This window comes from Columba livia, chromosome 1, assembly GCF_036013475.1.
Source record: "Columba livia isolate bColLiv1 breed racing homer chromosome 1, bColLiv1.pat.W.v2, whole genome shotgun sequence".
In the NCBI taxonomy this organism is placed as follows: Eukaryota; Metazoa; Chordata; class Aves; order Columbiformes; family Columbidae; genus Columba; species Columba livia.
The window spans coordinates 46,538,718-46,563,509 of NC_088602.1; the positions used below are offsets into that span (position 1 = coordinate 46,538,718).

At 37.5% G+C, this 24,792-nt stretch overlaps 2 long non-coding RNA genes across 5 annotated transcripts in view; one reads left to right on the forward strand and one right to left on the reverse strand.

Annotated features, from left to right (window-relative positions):
• Positions 1–24,792, forward strand: part of LOC135579007 (uncharacterized) — a 186,782-nt gene that overhangs the window by 101,996 nt on the left and 59,994 nt on the right. The gene's annotated exons all lie outside the window — the stretch shown is intronic.
• LOC135579005 (uncharacterized) overlaps positions 1–24,792 on the reverse strand; it is a 121,966-nt gene that overhangs the window by 37,058 nt on the left and 60,116 nt on the right. For 2 of the 4 annotated variants that reach the window (XR_010471227.1, XR_010471229.1), the window contains exon 2: positions 13,910–14,091. The exons of the other annotated variants lie outside the window; for them this stretch is intronic. This is a non-coding gene — a long non-coding RNA (uncharacterized LOC135579005). The remainder of the gene's footprint in view (positions 1–13,909; positions 14,092–24,792) is intronic. 4 annotated transcript variants of the gene reach the window in all.

Here is a 24,792-nt window from a genome sequence, read left to right on the forward strand (position 1 = left end):
GGTTTTTTCCTATTGGTTTGGGTTGTTTTGTTTGTTGTTGTTTTTTAAGTACCAGCAAAGGCTTCTGGACACGCAAATCTGCAGTCTTATATCTTATCTGAGAGGTGTGTTTCCTCATGCCTAGAATATAGTAACACCATGTCACAGTCAAGTTTGTAATAATGAACAAAAATGTTGCTGGGTAAAACAAAGGAAAAGGCCAATGACGAGCCTCAGTTCTGAAGTGAAAATGAGGGTGAGACTGCTTGAAAACTTGCCCCTTATGGACACCCTGTGCTCTTTACTGATTTTAAGATTGTGACAGGAACAGTTATGATGACTAACTTTGATCTCTCGCATAACCACACCCACAGAATACATGAGTAATTTTAATGAATCCAGGTGATCAGTTCGCTGTATTTCAGTTGAAATGCTTTTGTGTCATTATTTTTTTTCAGTACTACTAGATAAGTAAAGATTAGACACAGATTAATAAAGAGTAACTAATTACTTACACATTTCCAAAAGTAGTCCTTAAGGATGGAGAAATAAATGAAGAAGCAATAGATTTATCACTTGCCTTTATATACAGCAACATTCCACTGACATTACAATTTTTTTTGTTGGGCATGAAGTTCTACTATATGTAACTAAATTTTGGCCTATACTATTATATAAATTCCCAGAGCTCTATAAACAGGGAGGATCAGAATTCAGTTCACCTGTCTGCATTACTTCTAGCCTGCATCATACAGAGCTGTAAGCGCTGTTTTATCCAGCTTGCTCTTACGTTCTCTTTCACTGACTGTGCCACAGTCTTTGACTTGATAGTTTGACGCTGACTGCACATTGGAATACTTTTGATTGAATTATTCCTGCTTGTTGTCCCGGTATCTCAGTTGGGAATGCAGATGTAAGCTTGTTATCTTATACTAGAAAGTCTTATTTTTTACCTGTATATACGTGGCATGAGACGTATATGTATTAAGATGTAATCTTCCTATACAGAATTAAGATCAGTGCTTCAGGGAAACCCAAATACGTTCTACAGATAACAATATTCTAGTACAGGAAATTATAAGGAAGTTTCAGTGGAAAACTAAGGAACTTCTATTTCAAGTGCAATTTTCACCTACATCTGAATTGCCAGGCTATTAAGGGATTCATACTCCTAATATACATATCTGCAGCTAAAATAAAATATGACCGAGACAAAAAAAACGTTGAAGCTGAAAAATGAATATGTAAAGGAAGGACTGCCTCCTGCAAAACAGCTTGCCAGACACCCATGCTGCCCATAAGTCTGATCGCTACCAACAGGTGTATATATTTACTAGGCAATAATTACAGCATATATTTCTGCACTTTCTGGTTTGTTGCCTTTGCAACCACAGAGCTGTGGTGCCACATTGTTCCTGATGACACGGAACACCATTAGGGGAACTTCCTTCATCATTTGCCATTAGTCAGTGATACCATTGCTAGCAAAAGGACTTTTTGGGCAAGAAAGATTTTCTGACAGTGTATTCAAAGCATTATTTTTCATATCTGCTATTTCATGCAATTATGATCAAGAATGTGATTTAAAAATATAATATAAATAATGCAAAGCCTTGATTCTTACATGACAATGAAGGTGTGTGGACAAATTCTGTGCTATTAGAAGTACATTTTTAAAGCATAAACTTCTATCAAAAAGCTAAAGGAGCTGCAGACCTTACCCAGAAGCAGGACCTGCTCCCTCACCATGTAAAGCTGTGGTGGCCACAGTGCTATGAAGCTCCCTTCCCATATTTCTCCATGCAGCCATTTATAGGCATTATAGCTGATCCTGAAGGCCAACCTTCACTTGGTTTAATCCACAAGCAGCAACCCAGAAATCAATGACAATCTTATCCAAACCAAACAAGACCCAGAAATACATCTTAGGACAACTCTTCCCTGTGCTCTATTTGTGAAAGTCTGTAAAAGTAGAAGGAATGTACTATTTCCTGACAAATCACATTAATTCCTTTATGTCTTATAATCTCAACTACCACTTTTTAGTAGCCATTTCATTTGCTACCTGCTGCAAACATGCCATCTGTGAGGAAGCCTTTTATTTATTCTTGAAATATTTTGTTTAATCTGCTAGACAATATCTCTTCTTGATCTTCTAATTATATTTTAACTTCTGCAATTTTTTAAAATTGTAAATAACAATCTCCCCCCTTCCCAAAGCAGACATTTAAAAATGTTGTTATTGTCACTCTGGTTAAGCACATTGTCTCAGTTACGTTGCCCCTGTTGAGACTTAGGCTGAATGAATTATAACTGCAGCATGTCCAACTGTTTCTTAAATAATTCCCATTTTTTCTGCACCAGATTTCCCACACAGTCATGAGTTCTTGCATCGTTTCCATCAAGATCATTCAGCTGTTTATGTTACCACAAGCTATGCCTTCTACTTGAAGTGAAGGTGCAAGTAATTCATATTGTGGCATATAATGAAAAGCTGTTTATCTTCCACAAAAACATCCCTAATTTATATGGTTATATCCATCAAAATACCTTACAATATTTTTATTTTTATAAAACTTCCACTGAGCCAAAACTAATTGTGTTGCTTCATCTTCTTTTCTATGTTGTGAATTTGTGATCCCTAGATCAGGTCTGCTCTGTTTATGAAGATGGGCTAATTTCCTAGCTCTGGGTGCCAAGAGCCTCTGATCATGGAGTTCAGTCAATAAACTGACTTCAGTAAGTAAGCAATTATGCATTGCCTCTGGAAACATGCTTCCCACCTTACAGGTTTTGCATACTTGTTATCCCAGTAAGTATCTGTGAAATTAAAATCCTCCATGATCAAAGTTTCAGGTTTTTTTGTAAGTATCTCTTAGCTGTAAACATGTTGTTTGTTGCAGTTATTCTAAAACACAATTTACAAGGTAAAGTGTCTACAGTCACCACTGTAACTTGTTTCTTTTAATCAAGCAGCTGTGTACCAGAAAAGTGAAACACTATTTTGCATATACATGGTTAAAATATACAAGCCATAAACAATAACGTTTCCTCTGAGTTCATCCTTTATTAAATATAACAAAATCAAAATGACACAAATTGTGCTCTAACCTATGAACAGCCAAGAAAGACCAAGCACATCTCCCTCATGTCATTTACTTGAACACCAACAAAATTAGCATCTCCAAAGCCTTTTAATTAGGGATAGAATAAATACTGCATAAGGATTTTAGAGCAACAAAACTCATTTGGAGTAATGTAATTGAATATCCAACTTTAATACCAAAAAAAAAAAAAAAAGTAGTCACTGAACTAAATATATATGTATTTGAAGATGATATTTGAAAAAAGAGATTGTAACTTTTGCATCTCTGCCTGTGTTTCAGTAGGGCACTTTAATCTCTCAAACACCTACACATTAATCCAAAAAGTATAACTTTTTGTTGAAGCATTTCTTCTTTTTTTTTTTTTCTTTCTTTTACCTTGAACACAAAATTAGGACACTGAAATTGCAGAAAGTTATTTATAGTGAAGAAATACATAACAGAATATTTGAAATTTCTACCTGCATAAGTGTTGGCGGGTCCCTCATTTTAAATGTTTGTCATCTACTGAATGCCACACTGAGGCTTCAGGAAGCTACAAAGTAGGCCTAGATGTTAATTGAATAGACAGGTAAAGTGATTCTTTGCATTTTTCTCTAATCTTTCTTCTCCCACACCTTCCTTGCTACTTTCTTACTTGATTGCTGTGGAAAACACCATCATCCTACTTACTGTTCAAGCCCACAAACAAGGCTTCAACTTGGATCTCTGCCTGGGTACTGTCATCTAAACTAGTATAATTGAGATTTTATTTTTAAACAGCGGAAGATAAGGCCTTTCCTGCCCACTTACACAGTGAAGTCTTTTATCACTTCATATCTAAATTATTCCCATTTTTTTAATCTCTGTCCTTGACAAATGTAACATTTCTCTGCTCACATACTAGTTGCAGACAGCATACTTATCTTGCATTTTGACCAGAATTGACTTATTCCATAGGATCATTTTGCCAGTTCCATCAACCTTAGAGCTTCTTCTTTTCACCAAGAAGATCCCTCACAGTGAATACCAGATGCTGAGGCAAATTCTCGGGCTAACACCTTCACAAGTTTTCCCTGTTGCTGCTTAGAAGGTCCCCCACTCCTGCAAAAGCAAATCTCCTAAAGTTTTCTCTGGCAATAAACATCTGTCAATTATTAGACCATCAGGCTTCACTTGCCTTCTTTTTTTCTCCACATACCTTCCATATACCCTGTGCATCTCCACCACTGTGCCTTGTCTTGTGCTCTGACTGTCTGCTGTTTGGAGCAAGGGTCACGCTTTTGTTTATATTGGCCCAGCCACAAGGTGTTGGGCACTTCGTACCACCAGTAAGCAACAGCCCAGTAAGAGAGCATCAAGGGAGGAATTCAGTTCAACAAAACTTCAACGTGTTTATGTGTCAGATTCATCTGTACACCCATTCTGGTCAATAAAACCTGCTCCACACTATCAAGGTCATTTCAGTTGCTTGAACACAAGTTTCTAGCTTCATCTGAGATGCTCTAATGCATCTCAGACTTCCAGAGCAGGCTGACAGATACTGCACAGGACCTATGGAAAACCCATGCCCCTGGATGCAGCAGCTAGGTGCAGGGCAGGGCACTCTAGAAGGTCTTGTGGGGAAGTGTACATTCATTTTTAGGCAACTCTTTTGAACCCCCAGTGAGTATAACAGTAGGTGAAACACCTGGATGATGTATACACAGCTACATTTAAGTGTTTTCTGTTTTCAGTGACTTGTGAGCTGAATCTCAAGTTGGCTTAAGCATATGTTGCTCTATCCTCTTCCCATTCTGTTTTGCTGAAAAAAGCAGTTGGAGATACCAGTTCATCTTTACTACTGATCAAAACCAAGCAGACTTTCCTCTGATTCAGTTTCACTGTGAATTTAAACAACTGTTTTGCTGTAAGTACTTCTGTTGCCTATGTGACAGCCATTCTTTCCATGGGGGAAGTCCCCAAAGGCAGCAGTTTGTCAATCTTCTACCAACCTCCTGAAGAAGGATCTGTGGCAGGTGACTGGTATGAGGGAAAGACTGCCAGTCGCTCTGCCCCATTTCCTCCTTTGCTCCTGGTAGAAGGTAGCTTTTTCAGACAACACGCCTTGCAGTTCACAAAGCTGTGTCATCACTACCACTGAAATGATCAAAAAGACTTTGCACTTCTGTCACTGCAGTTATTTTCAGGAAAATTGGAAACAAAGACAAAATGAGATGAAAGCTTCTGTGAAAGTATCTTTGAAAAGCATTTATCTTAAGTAAAACTGTCCATTTTTCTTGCCAAAGGAAAAAAGTGCAATCCCTTTAAAGGCAGAACCTTTGAACCACTGTCTCTGAAGAGCATTCAGGTAAAGCTGTTGAAGTCTCCATGCAATAAGAGAAGGCACTCAAACGAGGGTTGCTTTTGCCATCCTAGAAACCTTCCTTTGTGTCTGTGGCTGAGTAGTCTTCCTTGTATCAGTTTCCCTGTTTGATATCTTATACATGACTTAGTTTGTTAAGACTTCTTTGTTGGACTTTTCTTTACTGCAAACTGAGCAACTAGAGGTGATGACACCAAAACAGGTAGATTTGCAAATGGAGGAGATCAAGAGGGAAAGGAAAATAGTCTGAAGAGTTTAGCCAAATAAGGAGTGAAAGGAACTAGAGACATTGTGCTACTAGTAAGAAGGAGAGCTAAACAGAACTGATAAGGAATGGGATGTAACCAGAAATCAGTAATTACTAAATCAAAGTGAATGTCCATTCTGCTCTTAAGGAAATAAAGTGCTATAAATGTCAGGGGAAATCAAGATGAGAAGTCAAAATCCCTAATGAAGTTTCAGTGTAAGGGCTACCTTCGGAAAATGGAAAACCTTTGAGACTTAGTTCTGGAAGTAGCCTGGTAGCTAGCTAGATTTCTAGGGAGCTGTTCCTTTCCTTCCTCCATAAAACAAAAGCAGGGCGAGGAGACAAAGGAGACTATTTCATCTTCCTCCGGATTCTGTGACCTCTGGAGAGCCAACAAACATTCTCCCAGCATCTGCTGGTCAGTTGTGCACCATGGTAAGTTTAAAATCCCTTTGGCCCACTCACAGTTCTCTAGGTGCCACACTGAAAGAATGCATCTGCTGCATTGTGTAGCTAGTTGCTATCCTGAAGCAACCAGCAGAGATACTATTAAGCAGCAGTGATTAATCTCTTCACAGCAAGATTCCCCACAGTGAGAGCTAAGCTAGAGGCTGAAGAAATATGGAGGGTATTTTTTTTCCACATCACTTTGCTGTGCAGCACAATAAGGTTTCTTTTTAGGTCTTTCAGTTCCCATTAAGCACGTTCCTTAGAACTTAAAAAAAATTTGAATAAATCAAGTTTGTTTTGCGAATATTTTAACCTTCCATCAACCTTCAAGTCCTTATTTCTTCCTTTCTCTTAAGCTCAGATAAGATTTGAGAGAAAAATTATTGGGAATATATAATTTGAACCTTCTTTTTCAAGTCCATCCTCTTCTCTGATTTAACATAAAAGGATCTTAGTAAAATTAGTTTAGTGTCTTGACCCTTGTATGCAACACTTATACACCCTATCTTATGTGGAAACAGTGATGCAATAACAGCCTTCATGTGCTGTATAATACTGATTCTTTCAAGGAGATGATCTTATTCAAGGAGCTGTGTATTTCATCTCTGTATTAGTTTCAGTGAAGACACCTACTGTATCCTGACTGGTTTCATTTTTTGTCTCTCAGATTGACAATAGCAATTTTTTTCATGTACCAAGGAAGTTCATTTAGCTGTTCTGAAACACATTTTAAGACTCTACTCCATATTCTGTTCCCATTGAGCTACTGAAAATATGAATTAAAACCACTGAAATCAAAAGATGTTTACGAGTATAAAACTGACATGAATCAGCTCAGGAACAAATTCTTGTCTGTAAACTCAAATCAAGTGTTTGGTTCAGATGTAATGCTTAGCCAGAAGTAATATTTAAACTACATCAAGATTAAGGAACTTATTCTGACATCTTTATACTCATGTTGAGAATTTCTGTCTTTTTCATTGATTCCAGGCTGCATACATAACCGGAGAGAATCAGTGCACTGAATACACTATCTTTTAAATTCTGTTTTCTTGTAACTCTTTCTTTGCTCCAGTGTCACAGCCCAAAGACATTAGTGTAGAGCCCAGGTCAGAATTCGATTCACTGCCTCCAATAATAAAATGGAACAAAACAAAAAACAGCTCCCAGAAAATTAAATAGCTAGAGGCTACATCCGAGACTGTGTGCACACATTGTAGTCAGCTACGGCTGCTTTGGAGTATCTGAGACAAAAACTTGGTCTGTAAGTTAATGCCATCGGTGGTATAATACAAAAGTGAACTTATTTCATCTTTGAGCTTTTTATCACATACATGTGTCAGTTACAAACTTCATAATGACAATCACTTCCCCTTTTAAAAAACATCTTCTGAAATCATATTGCTCAGAGTCTTTGAAATGCAGCATCTGTATTTGCAGTCACACAGTGAACACAGACACGTACCATGAATTTGTGTGATTTGGTTGCTTTCCTGGTGGAACCACGGATAAAGAAGTGCACTAGGAGGGCCTATACAACCTCTTTGTAATGTGGGTGTAAGGTCCTACAACAGTTGTCTCCTTACGCTTGCATGATGCATGCCTACTCTTGCAGCTACTGCGAGCTTCATCACCAGGAAGAGACAGTATAGTTCTGTGATCCAAGAACCATGGCACATCGCAGCAAAATTGAGCCCTGGTCCTTCTTTCTGTGCATCACGCCAATCAGTAAGGTAGACACATGCTTTCTGTCCTCTTTCATATGGTGATGAAGGGCAGTCGAAGGACTCCTCTGTGCTGCTTCTGAGTCTGGAAATGACAAAAAAAAAAGCCTGAAAAACATCTTTGGAAGGAATGAGACAAGTTTGAAGTAAAAGGGTTGATTTGACAAGTACAAATATGATAGCTGAAACTATCACACTGCTTTGGCACTAAAAAAGCAGGGGAGAAATATGAGAAGAAAGATCAACTACTGCATCTCAGCAGTTTACCTGGGGGTGAGACAACCTCCCTTCTAATTCAACCTAGTTTGTACAACCTTACTTAGCTCACACGAGGACAATATCAGATTTCAAATTACATAACATTTACAGGATTTTTTTTAAAGTATTGAATGAATAGAGCACCCCTTCATCATCCTTAGACTGCAACTGTTTCTGTTCCTTACCTCAGCAGCTCTTTTCTGCAACTAGTCACTTGAACTATCCGCAGTTGTCTTCAGCCCTGTGACCCTCTGCTATATTATCAGGATAGACCAAGCAGTCCCTTTCTCACCAAGTCTAGAATGAGCCTTTAAAAATTACTTCATTGTAACAGATAAAAAAAATAAATCTGCTTACCATTGCTCAGCACATGACTGTAAGTATTTAGGACTAAGGAGACAGTTCCCAATATGAAGACATAAAAACATAAACACATTAAAATACACAAAAATACACTAAAATACATTAAAACTATGGTTTTAAATAGAACCAACACGTAAACTTTCTCCCAAAGTACATTACAGGCTTGATAAATGCTGAGAGGTGTTACTGTTTTACTGAGGGAGATACGTGAAGCTTGAAAAATATTGGAGTATCATCATTTCTCCCAGAGTTGGAAATACTGAATTTACATTTCATTGTAATCCATTCATTGGTTTATAGACCTCCAGTTCTCCAGAGAGCATCACAGATTCAGATTATCTCCCTGAGTGCTGGATTTTGCATTTGAATCTCTGATTTAGCTGAAAGATGTATTAAGAAACCTCATGTAGCCAGACAGTTCCCTATTGACTACACATCTGAGGAGGCTCGGGAGTGCGTTATTCCAGCAAGGATATAGAATAAATTACACTCAGTAATTTGCCTCTAGATCAGCCTTTCTCCACACGCTGGAATAATGCATTCATCTGGACAAGCAGGCCCCATTTCATAGTGTTTTATGCAGAGTATATATCTTGCAAGAGAGCAGAACAGATCAAATATTTGGCATAGAGAATTCCTTCACAATCCCTCAAGAAAACAGTACTTATTTTAATTTGTGGAGGCTTGCACTGTTGACCAGAAAATTCAGTTCTTATGTATCTGCATCGCATTCATACTTGGATTAACCTTTACTTTGAACAAACTTTTCAAAGGACTTTGACTTTAAGGACAAACCCCATGTTACCCCAAATGAGAATGATATTCAGATTTCAAGAGGTAATCTGTAATGGATAAACCACAAAGACTGCAACAGTTTGGTTTAGGTAGACATGAACTGACATCTATGGGTAAATGTCTGAATGCTAAAATATATTCTTCACTTATCCCTTATACTCCTCCTTCACAGCAAGATTTTATTCCTTTTATCTCAGTGATTTGCTGCCTGAATGATAGGTCTGGGTTTCCCCAGTTGAGTAATGGGCCCATAGTAGAGACAGCAAGTGTCCCAGCTATCTCTTGCTAGCTATTTAAAGTGTTCCTTAAATCTTCCTGTGTTTAAGAACTAAAAGGCTCCAGCACTACAGAACATATGTTAGATCCTGCAAATTTAAAAATCCTGCAGAACTTTCAGTCAGTCTCAAAAAAACAGTTACTTGATGGCCCAACAGAGAGGTTGCAGAGCTATAACAAGCAACTTCTGATTTCAAAGTATATCGGATATTTGTCTTCACCTAAAAAGAACTCCACTAAAGGGAACGTAAAAAAACATAAGGAATTTGTCTTTCAAGAAAAGTGAAATGAGGAGGCCTCCAGGACCTTTCACAAACTGCAGCCTTCAGTCTGGAGATTTGCAGTTCTTATTTTGACAAAAGTTAGTCACCTCTTGTTGATATGAATAGACCTTAATAGAAAGAGACATTCTGATTTCTACGGACAAATTAAGTAATCATGTGTCCAAGCAGCCTGTCAGATGATGAGAAAATTAGTTCAGTTAATGCTCATCCTTCTACTGAAAACTTGTTCAGCCTCTGAAGTTTCATCCTTCAGCAATGCTGAATTGCTTGCCTGTGTTTTCAGGTTGTTTCCATGCAATGTCAAAATACTGCAAACAATGCTGTTCATACAGCATTTCTGGCAGCACCCAATCCACAAAACACTTGAAATGTGGTGCAAAATCTTGTACACTTGGCATGAGAATAGCTGCCCTCTCTCAGGCCTTCTCTAACCATATGTTCACATCACTCCTGCTGACATTGGTGGGAATTACAATGAACCCAGAGGAAAAGCCTACTGAAAACAAGTGTTGTTGTATAGGTTATAATATATGCTTCAGTCAGAAAAAGAGGAACTTAGCTTTTTACTCCATGTAGGTCATGGGAAACTGGATAGAAGGGGAGTAAGAGAAATCTCTTACCTGGCTGAAATCTTGTTCTTGGGAATGAACAAACTTTTGCCATAGGTGATCTGGAAACTTTTCTGCAAAGTGTTGAATTTAGATTCAAATTCATTAGGCCTTAGGAACCTCCTGAAAAACTTACATAAAACACATCTTCTGTTCCCTCTGTATTCCCTGGGGAGAGGAGTAACTCCAGAAAATGAGCTCAGACTATTTAGATTCTAAAAGAAATGTAGTAGTTTTCTCTTTTACAATAATTTGCAAAACAGGAAGTTCACAACTTCCAGAGCATTTGTTCATATTGTCTGGAGATTATATTTCATTCTTACATTAGTTGTGTACTTAGAAACATTACCTTAACAAGTAAGAAAACTAGAAATTTTGGAAGATTAAAACTCTACAAATAGAAATTGCTGTGGTAGATTTAAATCAGTTAATCAATGCACTTAAATGGCCTCTATATGTGGATGCTGTGTTTACAAAATAGCTGTTAGGAGATTAAATCAGTTTTGTTAGGTACCTTTGGAATATTTTATGACTTAAACTTAGGTGTACAGAATCTCTTTGATTTATCAGAACCTTCACATGTTACTCTTACCTACTCATATATACATGAATATACTTCAACCCTTACACATAATATCTTATACTTTATATATACATCAGCTAGGTTAGATAAAATTCTTTCTCTCTAGTATTTGGAGCTGAAAATAACAAGTGAAATAAGGATTTTCTTTTTGGTTCTATCACCGAAAACAATTTATTTAGTTATTCTACAATTTTATTCTCCCATCTGTTAAAAAGAATCATATAACAATATAAAGCACAATATAAAAGTAACTTTATATTGTTTTTTACTGCAAAGAAAGCAGTATGAAATATAGAAAAAGTGCAGGTTTTTTTCACTAGTACAGTTCATTTCTTCTCAGCCTGAGCAATTTCTTTTTCCATATTTTATGGAACATAAATGTACAATATGTATTTATATTGCTGATAAATATCAGATGATTTGAAGCACTAGTAAGGAAATTTGGTTAGACAGTTAATAAAATTAGTTTGCAACTAATGACTGAGAAGTCATGTTTCCACTCCTTGTGTGGATCAAACTTCATTAAATTGTTGTAGACTTTTTTCTGAAAATTCTTCCTTATAGCCATTTGCCCCAGGATCAATCAGGATCAACTGAAACATTTAGGTAACAGATGAACAATTTTGGGAAGTTGTTCTTTTCCATATGATTTAATATGGGGGTCTGGACAGAGCATTAACAGATTAAAACAGAAGGAAACACTACAATCATTAGATAATAGAGGGCATATGAATTTGTCTGACCATTTCTTTTTGAAACCTGGAAAATACTGATATTTCTACTTGAAGGTTCCTCCCCAACAGAAAATTTGCCGTATGTCATAATAAATTATAATGATTACTAACTTTTAGAATTAAAAATGTACATCGTACTTTGGATCTGAATTTGACTGGCTTCAGGTTCTTTTAACTTTCTCTTTAACCAGCTGGAAAGACAGATCTCCCTGAGTTGTTCACTACTTGTAAGGTGAATTTCTAGTCGGTCAGTGTACACAGAGCCTTTTTCTGTGTATGGTTTTGAAGATATTTTCTGGCAGAGAAAAAGAGGATTCACCTCACATATTTGGAAAGGTGTGTTCATTACATCTTGTCTTTGGCCCTTTTTTCATCTCTGTCCAGATATTGTGCTGCTTTCTTTCGACTTCTCAACCTTCTTGTTGCTCAGTGAGCCATAGTCATGTCATCTGGCTATCACAGTTGTAATCCAACATTTCTTTCCAATCCTATTCTCTTTCAGTAGGTAATTCTAGCTTCCCAATCTTAATTACTCAGACAGTCTTTTCTTCGCACTCTATTATGTTTTTAGCAAATCCACTTTGGATCAAATCTTCTCTCCTGAGCTTCTTGCTCCAGTCCCATTGTCTGGGTAAATTGTCTATTTTAACCCCAACTCTTTGTGAGGTCTATGCAGTCCCCTCTCAGTCTTTGCACATTTTCATAATTTCCTGATTATAGTGTCCTTATCTTGCTAACACCAGCATCTGTCAGTTCACCCCTTAGTTAAGTGAGTTTCAATTACCCAAACTCTGCCCAGCTCCTCTCCCTGGTGAAGCTGCACAGAATTCATGTTCTAAAGCCATGGCAATGTAGGAGCTTATAAAGGAATGTGCCATCAATTTTTATTTTATCACAGACATGTATATTAGTGATTGTTTGCTTACCCTAACCAATTCCATTTGCAGAAAGAACTGAATAGTTTTATCTGAGGAGTACCTAAGAATTTTAGCCTGAAGATGACATCTAGAATTTAAGATTTCAGGCCACTATTAGAATTTAATCAATGTATAAGGAACTGAAAAAAGTTCATTGTAACAGACAGTAATCAGCACATAGCATATAAGCACAAGACACTGAAGCAAATTATATACCCACCCAATCATAAACCCCTGAGCCATATTCTTTAAAGAGCCGTATGATTCAACACAGGCTTACCAAAACTGCTGGCCATGTTTAAATTCATCATCAAGTACACATATCTTGTTTGAGTCTCCAAGAATTGAGTGTAACTACTAGTGGAAGTTTAAAGCTTGACTTCCATTAAGCTTCCTGGGTAAAATAATTGAGATGACTGAGATTCATAATATGTGTAGGATGAGATTCTTTCCCTCTAACTTGAACCACTAAGACAGATGTCTAGTGTAAGCCAACATCATAATGTCCATCAGCGATCAACAGAGAGAAACCGCATCTAGTAATTTATCCTGTTTACCTAAGATAATACCTAAGGAAAGATCAGGTCACCCTCTAGCAAACTCTATATTCAATTCACTGACTATAGATGTAGCCCACACAAGACTTAATGTCTACGTTATGAAAGCTAATAAAGTGAGATGAATCATACTCTGAGAATATATGATAGATTTATGTCTATTCTTTATTGAAAGAGACTTTTTATAACACTGAACTATCTCCTTGAGTTGTGACAATTGTTAATAGTTTTAAATCATATATTCCTAGCCAATTTCTGTATTCAAATATATGTTATGCTGATGCTATAATTTAACAAACGTATTTCATTTGCAAATGTTCTCTGTCTAGGTACACAGTTTCTCCCACTAAGGGATTCATATCTGCTAGATATTCAGCAGCAAAACTGCTGGGACTGCAGAAGTGGCATTTAGCTGGAAGAAATGAAATGTTGAGTATGCAAATGGATCATGGGTGCTCATTTGTTCTGAGCCTTCCAGGAAGCATGTCTATATTCAATACTGTACATACTTAAGGATGACCCACAATATAATATTTGTGCATTTACTCATCTATGCAAGTTGAAATGTCACCAAAAGGTCAGAGAATATAAACTAGACAGAGGAATAGTAGCAGATTATGAAAATTACAAAACTAATGGAAAATGTTCTATCTTCACAATTCAGGGGCTTCTTTTATGATACCAACCTGTGAGTATGAAAAATGCATAAATTTGTTTGCAATGGTTAGCCATGTGAGATGAGTCTTGTAAAGGTGGCAGAGTCTTTAAAGGTATGGAAGGAACTAGACTGGTGGAAGTGTAGGGTCAATTGTCCTCCCTCTCTTTAAAGGTTTGCAGATTTGCAGTCTGGCTCCTTGAAAGCAAGTATCTAGGGAAGAAAAAGCACTGTTAAGTCCTACAGCAGTATTAATTTAAAAATAGCTATACAAGTTTCAGGTATTCATCTATCTCTCCTTTAATTTTAGTTATTAATTATCAATGATACCAATGACATGGATATGAACACAAATTCATGTTTTAAAATATGTAGTATCAAATGTTTCTGTTTACAGATAGACAACATTCAAACAAAAAAGTGTGTTTTATTTGCTTTTGAAAATGCTAAAATGCTGTATGCAGAGTTCTGCTATAATCACAACACAGACTGCTGTATTTTTACATTACAGCACAGATCAGCAGGCACAGTCAAGAATGGGGTCTTGTGAGACCAGAAAATTGAATTTATTTCAATATTTTTGAGGTAACCTATATTTTTCTAGGCCCTGTTCTATTGTCTATCTCATTTTCATTTTGATGTGCACAGACGAATCCTAAAATCAAGAGAATTGTTCAGCTGATGCTAATGTTTCAGGGAAGGAAGCTAGATGTCAGTAGCAAAATAAAAAGGGCAGTAGGTATGGAATCACTGTGGCTGCTGAAAAGTCTCTGCTCAGAGGTAACCAGTGAAAATTGTGTGAATGCACCACAGTTGGCCTCACTGATTGGAGTGAATGAAAATTATTGAAACCACTTCTGCCCAGACTCCTCTTGATACCTGTATCTGATTCACCACGGAATAAAGTTTCTAATTCGTTTTTTGTTCAAAAACAGTTCATTTCAAAGAGATAAGCACTTCAGACTTTAGAAGGTTTATGTAAACTAGCTGTTTATTCATTTAAATACCTAGATTTTTGAACAGGTGATTCTGGATCAGACAGGAAATCATCTGTCTGTTCTGCTCATCTAAGCACCAAAGTATAATGCAATGCTCAGCAAATATCATGATTTTCAAAATGCAGACTACAAAGGTACTGAAAATGTCTTATTGAAGAGGCAGCATATTCCTACTTTGCTGGAGATGTATCTCCACGCAACAGTAGAGCATCAACCACTGGCCACTGTGTAGGCCCTGTTGTGACAGACGTGTCACAAAAACAGAATCAATCTCTCATCTTAAGAGAGAAAGTATTTTCCTCAGGTCCTAGCTGAGAGACTTTGCCAGGCTGATTAGCATCATGGATACCTGTGCATAAAGAAGAATACTTTCATTCTCTAGTATGAGAATCACTTACTGTGATGCAGACACAAGTGATGAATAAAAAGGTCCTTTTTCTCAAGAGAAATATGTTGACATTGTGCATTTCAGAAACTAGTTTACAAAGTGGGGTGTGAACAGCTGTAAAACATTTAAAAGTACATAGGAATACAAATGTTTACATTTTAACCTATTATTCCTTTTGAAGCAGAAGTGAGGACAGAAGTAAATGGAGAGTCCTGATTATTCCGCTTTCCCACAGGTGAATTTCATCTGCTGAGAACACACACTGAGATCTGCAAGGAAAGATGCTGTTTATCTTTTCTTAGGAACAAACAGAGTAATGGATTCAGGATTATTACTGGTATTTTTGGACAGACATTTCCATCAGTCGTGTTTTGTAAGAATATCCTACCAACAAATCCAAATACTTGGCTTTTTTAAAACTATTACTTCCTGTAAATACGGTATTGTAGAAAGCATACTTTTGAAAGACATAATATCAATATTTTCTCTCAATACTTAACAGCAATTGCTGTTAAATCTCTTTTGAGTAAACAAGTTTTCATCATTTCCTTATGAAAATGTTTTATTTGCTACTGTAAGGAAATTACAGTGAATTCTTGAATATTCATGAATAGATTACAGAATTACAGAATCACAGAATGGTTAGGGTTGGAATGGTCCTCTGGAGATCATCTAGTTCAACCCACCTGCTAAAGCAAGTTCACACAGAGCAGATTGCATAGGAAGGTGTCCAGGCGGGTTTTGAATATCTCCAGAGAAGGAGACTCCACAACCTCTCTGGGCAGCCTGTTCCAGTGCTCTGGAACCCCCAAAGTAAAGAAGTTTCTCCTCATATTCAGATGGAACCTCCTGTGTTTTAGTCTGTGCCCATTGTCCCTCATCCTATAGCTGGGCACCACTCAAAAGAGCCTGGTCCCAACCTCTTAACACCCACCCTTGAGATATTTATAAGGACTGATGAAATCCCCTCTCAGCCTTCACTTCTCCAGGCTGAACAGACGCAGCTCTCTCAGTCTCTCCTCTTAAGAAAGATGCTCCACACCCCTAATCATCTTTGTAGCTCTCTGCTGCACTACTTCCAGTAATTCCTTGCCCTTCTTAAGCTGGATGCAGTATTCCAGATGTGGCCTCACCAGGGCAGAGTAGAGAGGGAGGAGAACCTCCCTCAACCTGCTGGTCACATTTTCTTAGTCCACTCCAGGATAGCATTTACCTTCTTGGCCACAAGGGCACATTGTTGACTTGTGGTCAACCTGTTGTCAACCAGAACTCACAAGTCCTTCTCTGCAATTCTGCTTTCCAGCAGGTCCACCCCTAACCTGCACTGGTGTCCGGGGTTGTTCCTCCCCAGGTGATTATATGACTTAATTTCTCTGCAGGTGCAAGCACACAGAAGCAAGTGTTGCTGCTTGACATTGATAACAGTGCCACTGACCTTTCTTGTCTTTTCTCCATTCCACTATTATTCTATTTTCTTATAGCTTCATAATGTGTATATTACATATGTACTGTCCGCAACTTTGTTTAATCCAGGTTGTTCTAGCACAAGAGTGCCCCAGTTAACTAGGATGACTATAGAATATATTCACATGGGGCTACGTTGCTATAAACATGCCAGACAATGAGTCAAAAGCAAACTTAAACATGCTTCCCTGCACAAGACTCATGAAGTGTGATGATCTGTATCAGAGCTGCATTGCTGCTGGCCTTTTCTGGAGAGGACTTTCTCTCTTACCTAGTATTAGACTCAGCCTATTAAAAGCCGTGCCAGAAAGATGTCATGATAACTTTGTATGAGGGGAAGGTTCATTTAGATTAGTCTTCTCATATGAAAAAAATGCAAGTCAATGCATTGTATGCTCCTGCAATTTGAGTTAACAATAATAATAATAAATGGTACTGTAAAACTGCACAAGCATTTGACAAAACCAGTAAGAATTAACAGTGAACTTGCAAAAAGTTACTGGTCTGGTAAATATTTGTTTATTTATTTATTTGTGTATTTGCAGTTGTATCCTTTTAGCTTTCAGAATTATTTCAGACCTAGTAATTTAGTCTTAAGCCTAATAGAATAACAGTATATTGAAATAACCAGAAATACGCAAGAAGAGCAGCTGCAAAAGGATGTGCATGTTACAAACTTCCTATGCAATATAGAAAGCAAAGTTATCATCATTATTATTCTTCTTCACTATTTATATTAGTGGCAAGTAATCCCTGTATCCTAATATGGTCCCATAGGCAGTCTCTGTATAAACAGTTAATATTTCATATTCTGTTACCTATGGCTACCCCACACTTTTCTTGGTTCCACGTGGCAGACCACTCCACATTGTTTAGCCTCTAAATCAGCAGAGCATATATGCACATGTTTAATCTTATACTTACCTTGAGACACGCTTAGATCATCTGATCAATTAAGAATTACATACAATTTATTTGCTAAGTCCAGCATGTACTGAAGTGGTTTGCCAAACTGGGGCCTAGGTACCTAGAGTTAAAAATGATCTATTCAAAAAGCTCTTCAAGGCAAGAGGAAGCAAATAACGTTTCAATATTTTTTTTTTCACATGCAATACAACTGTTAAACTTGGTTTCCTGCAGATTTTCCTGTACCTCTGCTCCCCCAAGAACAACTCTTACTTCCTTCCCACATTCCTCCGTGTACCGCTTTACTTTGTTCAAACTTCCCAGTTCTTTTTCCCTGCTTGCAACCTGTGCTCTCACCACAGCCACCTCACACACATGCCACCTCCAGGTCTTCCCTGCAGTCCTATCCAGGAGGAAGGCACCACAGTGCTGTAGCTGGTTGGGCTGATGAGCATGCCCACTGGCTAAACTGCAGCCCAGTTGAGCTGTTCACCCCTGAATTCAGACAGATGTTATTCCTTCAGAGGGTTTTGATTTGATTCTCTTTCCTGCACAGATCCTGCTCCTTGTTATCCTTACCTATTGATATGTCACTACTGCTTCTTAACTGTCTGTCACTAAATCAATAAATAGCATAGGAGCAGTAGAGACGATAAAAAAACCTACCAGGACTGGAAGACTGCTAGGATGTAAGACTCTTAGGATGCCATATTTACACATCAGATTAAAAGATTGCTTATAGTAACTATTTATTTCTTAGTTACGTCAGTGAAAATTAAATTTTTATTACTCATTTGGACACAATAGTGAACTTGAATAAAACATGACAGTGATGCAGTGGATAAATACTGTCCCCCTGAAAACCACTTAGAAAAGTTATCAAGGAGACTTAGTGAGATGAACTCAGCCTGATTCCCTATAGGACTCCTGACATCACTCCGTTTTAGTGCAGTGAAATTAATCACTGAAATTAGCCACTGACACCTGCCTACTACGTCCATAGGTACATCAATCTTGATTGTTTCCTTCTCACTTGGTATTATGCAAAGACTGACTCATAGACTATTATTTCATCATTTGCATTGACTGGGATTTAGTTCTCATTACAAAAAACATGTGTAAAGCATACCCCAAATGTTCTAAAACGTACTTTTAAGTATAAATAAATAATACATACATATATATAGATATATATAGATATATATCTCCTGTATAAGGGGACAACACATCTTCAAGATCTACCTGGAAGCTAGGTTAACACTTTAGTGGATGTAAGAGGAAAGGATTAACACCAAAAAAATTTATGTATATAGATGCCAAGGCTGAATCTATTATGCATGTCCAGAAACCAATGACCAAAACTGCTATCCTCGTAGATCTTACATGTTACATTTTATAACCATCTGTAAAAGAGATTTTAATAATTCCAAGGAAAGGAAATAAAAATGCTTACATTTTCTATGAACTTTGTGATACAGACTAACTGAAGTAATAAAGCAGTGCAGTTTATGTTGTACTCTGAGGCTGTGCAGCAACTGAATCAACAAGGGATTTGTTTGTCCTGTAGTAGGTATGTTTGTATCACCTGAAAAGGAACAGGGCAAGCGAGCTTTCTTCACCCACCTTTTGCCTAGGATCTGGCAAATGAATTTTGAAGCTTAGGGAATCAAAACCCATTTCTCGCGCAACACCAAGCAAGATGGCTGCCCTTGCTTTGTAAATTTGAATCATTACTGAAGGCCCAACAATAGGCCTTCTCCCATACATGTTTTGTGCTACTTTCCTCCACCTTGGTTGCCTGTGGCTCCTCTTTTCCACTTCAATCTCCATTATGCTGTTCCCTTTTCCTGACTCACCACCAGCATATGTATTATCCATTCTTTATCATGAACCATATACAATCTCCCCTGTCAATCTCCACTACAAATTCATCTTTTCCTCTTTGATACCTTCCCAAATAAGCAGCTCTAGCTTAACTGAATGCCAGGCCCACAGTCCCAGATGACTTTTTACCACTTTTAACTCATTTCTTAAATCTCACACTTTTCCTTTTACTTTTGTGTCTGCCAGAACTTCGTTCTTCTTCCAAGAAAGCATAGGCAGCACAAGCCATGACCTTCCTTCCTCACCTTGGCATGCATCTCAAATTTCCTCCTCCTTTTACAGATCCTGAACTATTTTCTGTTATAAACACTGACATTTCTCATTTTCTCTCTCCTCCAAATCCCATCCACAAGCCCCAGTGATCCTGCTCTCTTCCAGCTCCTAACGTCTTTTGTTCCCACACACAGCCTCTCTCTTACTCTTCTCCTTAACCTCATACACTACTTTGGCTTTCCCCTCACAGTACAATATGCTTTAGATGCCTTAGTCTCAGAAAATGTCACCTTTGACCTTTCTTTCCTCTCCAAGTACAGCCTTAACTCCCTTCTTCATTTCATTTAAATTCATCAAGTAAGTTGTTTAGGATAAGAATCAGTAATTCTTCTCCTCCCTTTCCAACCCATACCCTCTCCAACACAGCTTTTTACCCCCTGCCTTCTATGAAAACGGTTCTTGCCAGACACTTTAAAAACCTCTTCCTAGACATTCTTGTTCTTGTCCTCTTTGGCAAGTCCACCATCTTTTATGTGGCTACCCAGACTTTTCCTTACATACAATCGTCTGCTGCTCCACAAGAAAGTCAGCTTTGTGGATTTCTGCTTTCTTGTGGGTCCCTAACTTCTTAGCAAGTTAAAAAGGCTAAGCAAGGCCTTTAATTATCTCTGACAAATACTCTCCAATAACACCTTTCTGGATCACTGGATCATATTTTCACCTTCCTACCACTGAAGCATATTATAAAAATGTATTTTTTTTAATAAGATTTATATTGTTAGGTCTCATACAGAGTGTGCCTAAGTTTACTGAGGCTTTTGACAAGGCATTTTCAAGATGAATTTTTCTGCATCTTCCCACTCAGTTATTCCCTTCATACACATCCATACACACACATAGAGCAAGCCCTTCATCACCTTCTATCTATCTTACTGCAACACTGTTTTTTCCACCATTAACGAACACTGTTGTGTCACACTTGGATTGCTATTGCAAAGACCTTCTTCCAGCTCAGTGCTTTCATAATATTTCCTTTCCTTTTCCTCTTGCCTCTTTCCTTGCTTGCCAAAGTATGTTATAACAACCTGTAAACACTCTTCACTCATTCCATAGTTTACTGGTTTTAATTTTGCATTAATCATTGGACTAGAATGAACAGCCGGTGTCAGGACTGATTGTCCTCTTGTTCCATTTTCAAATAAGATTTTTCGCCAAAGCTGTCCTTCATGATTGCCTTAACATCTGCAAATACAACTTCTCCTTTACTAATTCTCCATTCCAGAACTCCTCTCTTTTCTGTGATGCCCACAGAAAAGCTTGACAACATATTCTATCATTTTATTACTAGAAATATCACATTGTTAAAAGTAATCACTAAGCTGGCAGGCATAGCATAATCGTCTCTCAGTATTCCTCCATCTATGTACATCTATCTGTAACTATACACTGTTTCTTGTTTTATGTTTAAATTGTATGCTCTTCAGGGCAGGGACTAGCTCTCTCTTCTATGTTTGCACATTGCTTAATACAATGATGTCCTGGTTCGTGACTCTTGAATGGACAAGTAAATAATAATGATAATATCTCCACTCTTTCTTCTACAGAGCTCACCCACTGAGCTGACGGCCTAAATGAAACCCAGGGTGATTAATAATGCATCCTTTTACTGACTCTTACACGTTATTATTCTTGTCACCTGTCAGGATCCACTTTGAGGGAAATCTGTTGTTTTCTGATGAAAAGGGGAGTGAAAAAGAGGCAATTTCTTTTCCCATTTCTTCAGAAAAAAATTAAAAATGAATGAATCATAGTGACAATCAAATAAGAATTAACCCCCCCTCTTGGAAGGTAATCCCAGAAGGTTCCAGACTTTTGAGGGGTTGTCACAACAATCCCTGGACTTTAGACTGGGAATACAACTTTCAGCCCTATTCCGGTGCTAATTAGTGTTTATTATTGTGTGGACACTAGCCCACTGAAAACTAGACTGAAAGACCATCAACCCATTTCACATAGGCCGCTGAACCATAAGTAGATGATAATGAATTTTGGTTCCTACCAACCTGGGCCAGATTTGAAGCGATGACCTAGAGGTGAGAAACTCTACATCTCATTACCATTCCCCTGAGTAAACCAGTTTTCAAATCATGGGATGAAAAGAAGGAGGGAAAAACCAAGCCTTCCTGGTGTGAGTTAAAGGTCTGCATGAACTTTGAATTTCAAAGCTTTTTCTCAGTCATTAATTTAATACAAATTAAGTAGACTTTAAAGTCTTTAATTTGTATGACTGGAATCTCAATAGTCAAAATAAAGAGATATAAAAACAATTTCAAACAGAATGGGAGTAGTTGCTTCCTCTTGCTCCCATTCACCCATCCCCCTCCCATTTTCCTTTGTCACAACAAGCTCGATGAGGGAGATCGGATTAAATACGGTCGCCTACTACTCTGCCTAGCTGACAGCTCACCTATGGTGCTTTCAAAAATAAATGTTATGGCTGGTTTTGTATGAGCTTCAGACATGTATTTGACCTCTTAATATTTTATTTGGTTTTATTGATTTTTGCTTTAATACTTTAAAGTTTTTATACCTGAGGAAAATTGCCAGCTTAGTGAACTACACAAATGGACTTGTTCGCAGATGGATGCTTGTAAGACTCTGAGCCTGATCTTCTCTAACAGTGGGCTGATGGAAAAGTTATGGATAGATTGTAATGAACAAATGCACATTTCACTTTTCACTAATTGGGTCTTAGGAAAATAAGCTGTGAAAAGATTGCAAACTGGTGCCATAGAAATGACAGCTAAACAATAAACATAATGCAATCAAATTCATTCTCACTAGACTTTAGACCTTTTGCTGTAATTCTTTATATAAAAATCTCTTTTTTTTTCTTGACCGTTAATACTGATAATTATATCTGTATTTCTTAAGAATATTATGAGTTGCCATTTCTGCATAGTAGCAGATTGAATTTATTCACCTTACGGATATATTATTATCACAGATAATAACTGCAGCATGATAATTATCATTAATTATTCATTTGGATTAAGAGGCAAATAGGCTTGCATTCAAGGGTCTTCCAGAGCAGTGTTCATTGTTCCAGGGCCCTGGGTGCCAGTGTGACTAATTCATACGCCTTTCAGTGCCACTGTTGACATCTGACCGGTCCCATATGTATTTATTTCAAAATATTATAAAAGGAATAAGTGCATCATTTCAGGACATAACCACTAAAATAGACATATGGTTCTTTTCTGCCTTCTGAGTGAGAATATGCAATTTTCTATTAGAGGATATGCTCACAGAGTATCATTTCAATAGATCTGTATGTATGCCCTCTCTCTGCATTCCTGTGTCATCCTATTTAAGCTTATATAAGCCAATATATTTACATAATAGCTTTTAGCACAAATAATAACGTGTGAAGCTGTACAATTTGTCGTTCACTGAACATAGTATTTAGTCAAACTGATTTTAATCCATTCTGAAGCTGAACTAGGTTTAACGTACAAAGATCTTCTCAATGTAAGGTTAGAAAAATCCAACGGGAAGGAAAAAATTAGAAAGAAGGGGGGTATCGTTGATGAAAAAGGGACAATAAATAATATAAATGCTAATTCCTTTATGTGGCTTTCACCCAATACTTATTAGCAAGCCTCTCTCTCATTCCCTCTCTAATCTTTGCTTCACATCTAAAAAAATGTCTTGAAGGTAGTAACACGATCATCTGAGGACCAACATGACAGCTCCAATATGCACAGAGTGATAAATGTCAGTCTGGCTTTTATAGCTCTGAGGCTGTACTTATATGTGCCCTCTGTGACTTACCATCTTTGCTTCCACAGATGATTCCTTTTTATTGTTAATATGTCAGCACAGGTCCAGGGCTATTCAATATGAATTGCTCTGTAATAGTCCGGAACCCTCCTCCTCTAACTTCAGTTTTAGCTTGTTCCACTATTTCTGTGCTTAATTTTAAGGTCACATACCTAGGGTTCTGGAACAAAACCAGCAGATTTATGTGGGGCAGTATGTGCTTTTATCGGACATAAACACAGGACAAGGAAAGAAGAAAATATGCAGAGACAGCAAAGGAAACAGTGGTATCATTACTGTTAAAATGTATTATGAAAATGCCAGTTACAGACTGCAAATTTCAATAACATAAAATCAAACAATCAAGAAAGTTTGTCATCCTAATAATAATCATAATCCTTTCTTCCACTCACATGCATCATGCACATGTTTTTGTTGACAGGGGGAAATATGTGAGGTGGATAAATACATAGGTACTTGGGTCAAAGTTGACAACAGGGCACAACAGAAGAAAAATATTTGCAGTTGTACCCTTCAAAATATGCACCAAGAAATCAGCACCTAGAAAGAAATAGAGAAGGAAGCAGAATTTCACAGCCTGCCTGTATCAAGTCATCTGGATTGTGACACATCCGCTGTAAAACTGACTTCAGGTGAAGTCAACAGGTACTTTAAAAAAAGGTGAGCCATCTACAGGATTTAGAAATGAAAGCAAAGCTAGAGTGGGATTAAGTGAGGGCTGAGATAAGGTGGGTGTAGCAAAGGACTCTCTGTTACTAGAGGAGAGGGAAATAAATTTTGCTGAAACAAGAAGGGCAATGTAAGCTGGGCAAACAGGGTGAACAGTCTACAGAAATACAGCATTCACCATTTGTGTTGCAGAAGCATCTAGTGACCAGCAAGCACACCGGAGATATTGTCCCAATGTTTTATGCATCTCAGCACTGCAAATGAATTCTTCTTCTGATTAACAAGTGAAAGAGGTCAAATAACACCAGTACATCAGGGCAGAACTGGTATGTGGCACTGACAGACAAAATTGTGTTCATTGAATCAACGGGAGTGGAGTTCCATGCATTTAGCAAACTCATGATATCCATTATTTGTTTCCAAACACTTGTTCATTCCAAGGATAGAGAATAAAGGGGAAGATTTTATTAATTGGTGAAAAGTTTTTGAGCAGCCAGTGATAAGGTTCCTAGGCTGGACAAGAAAAACAATATAATACTATTTAGAACC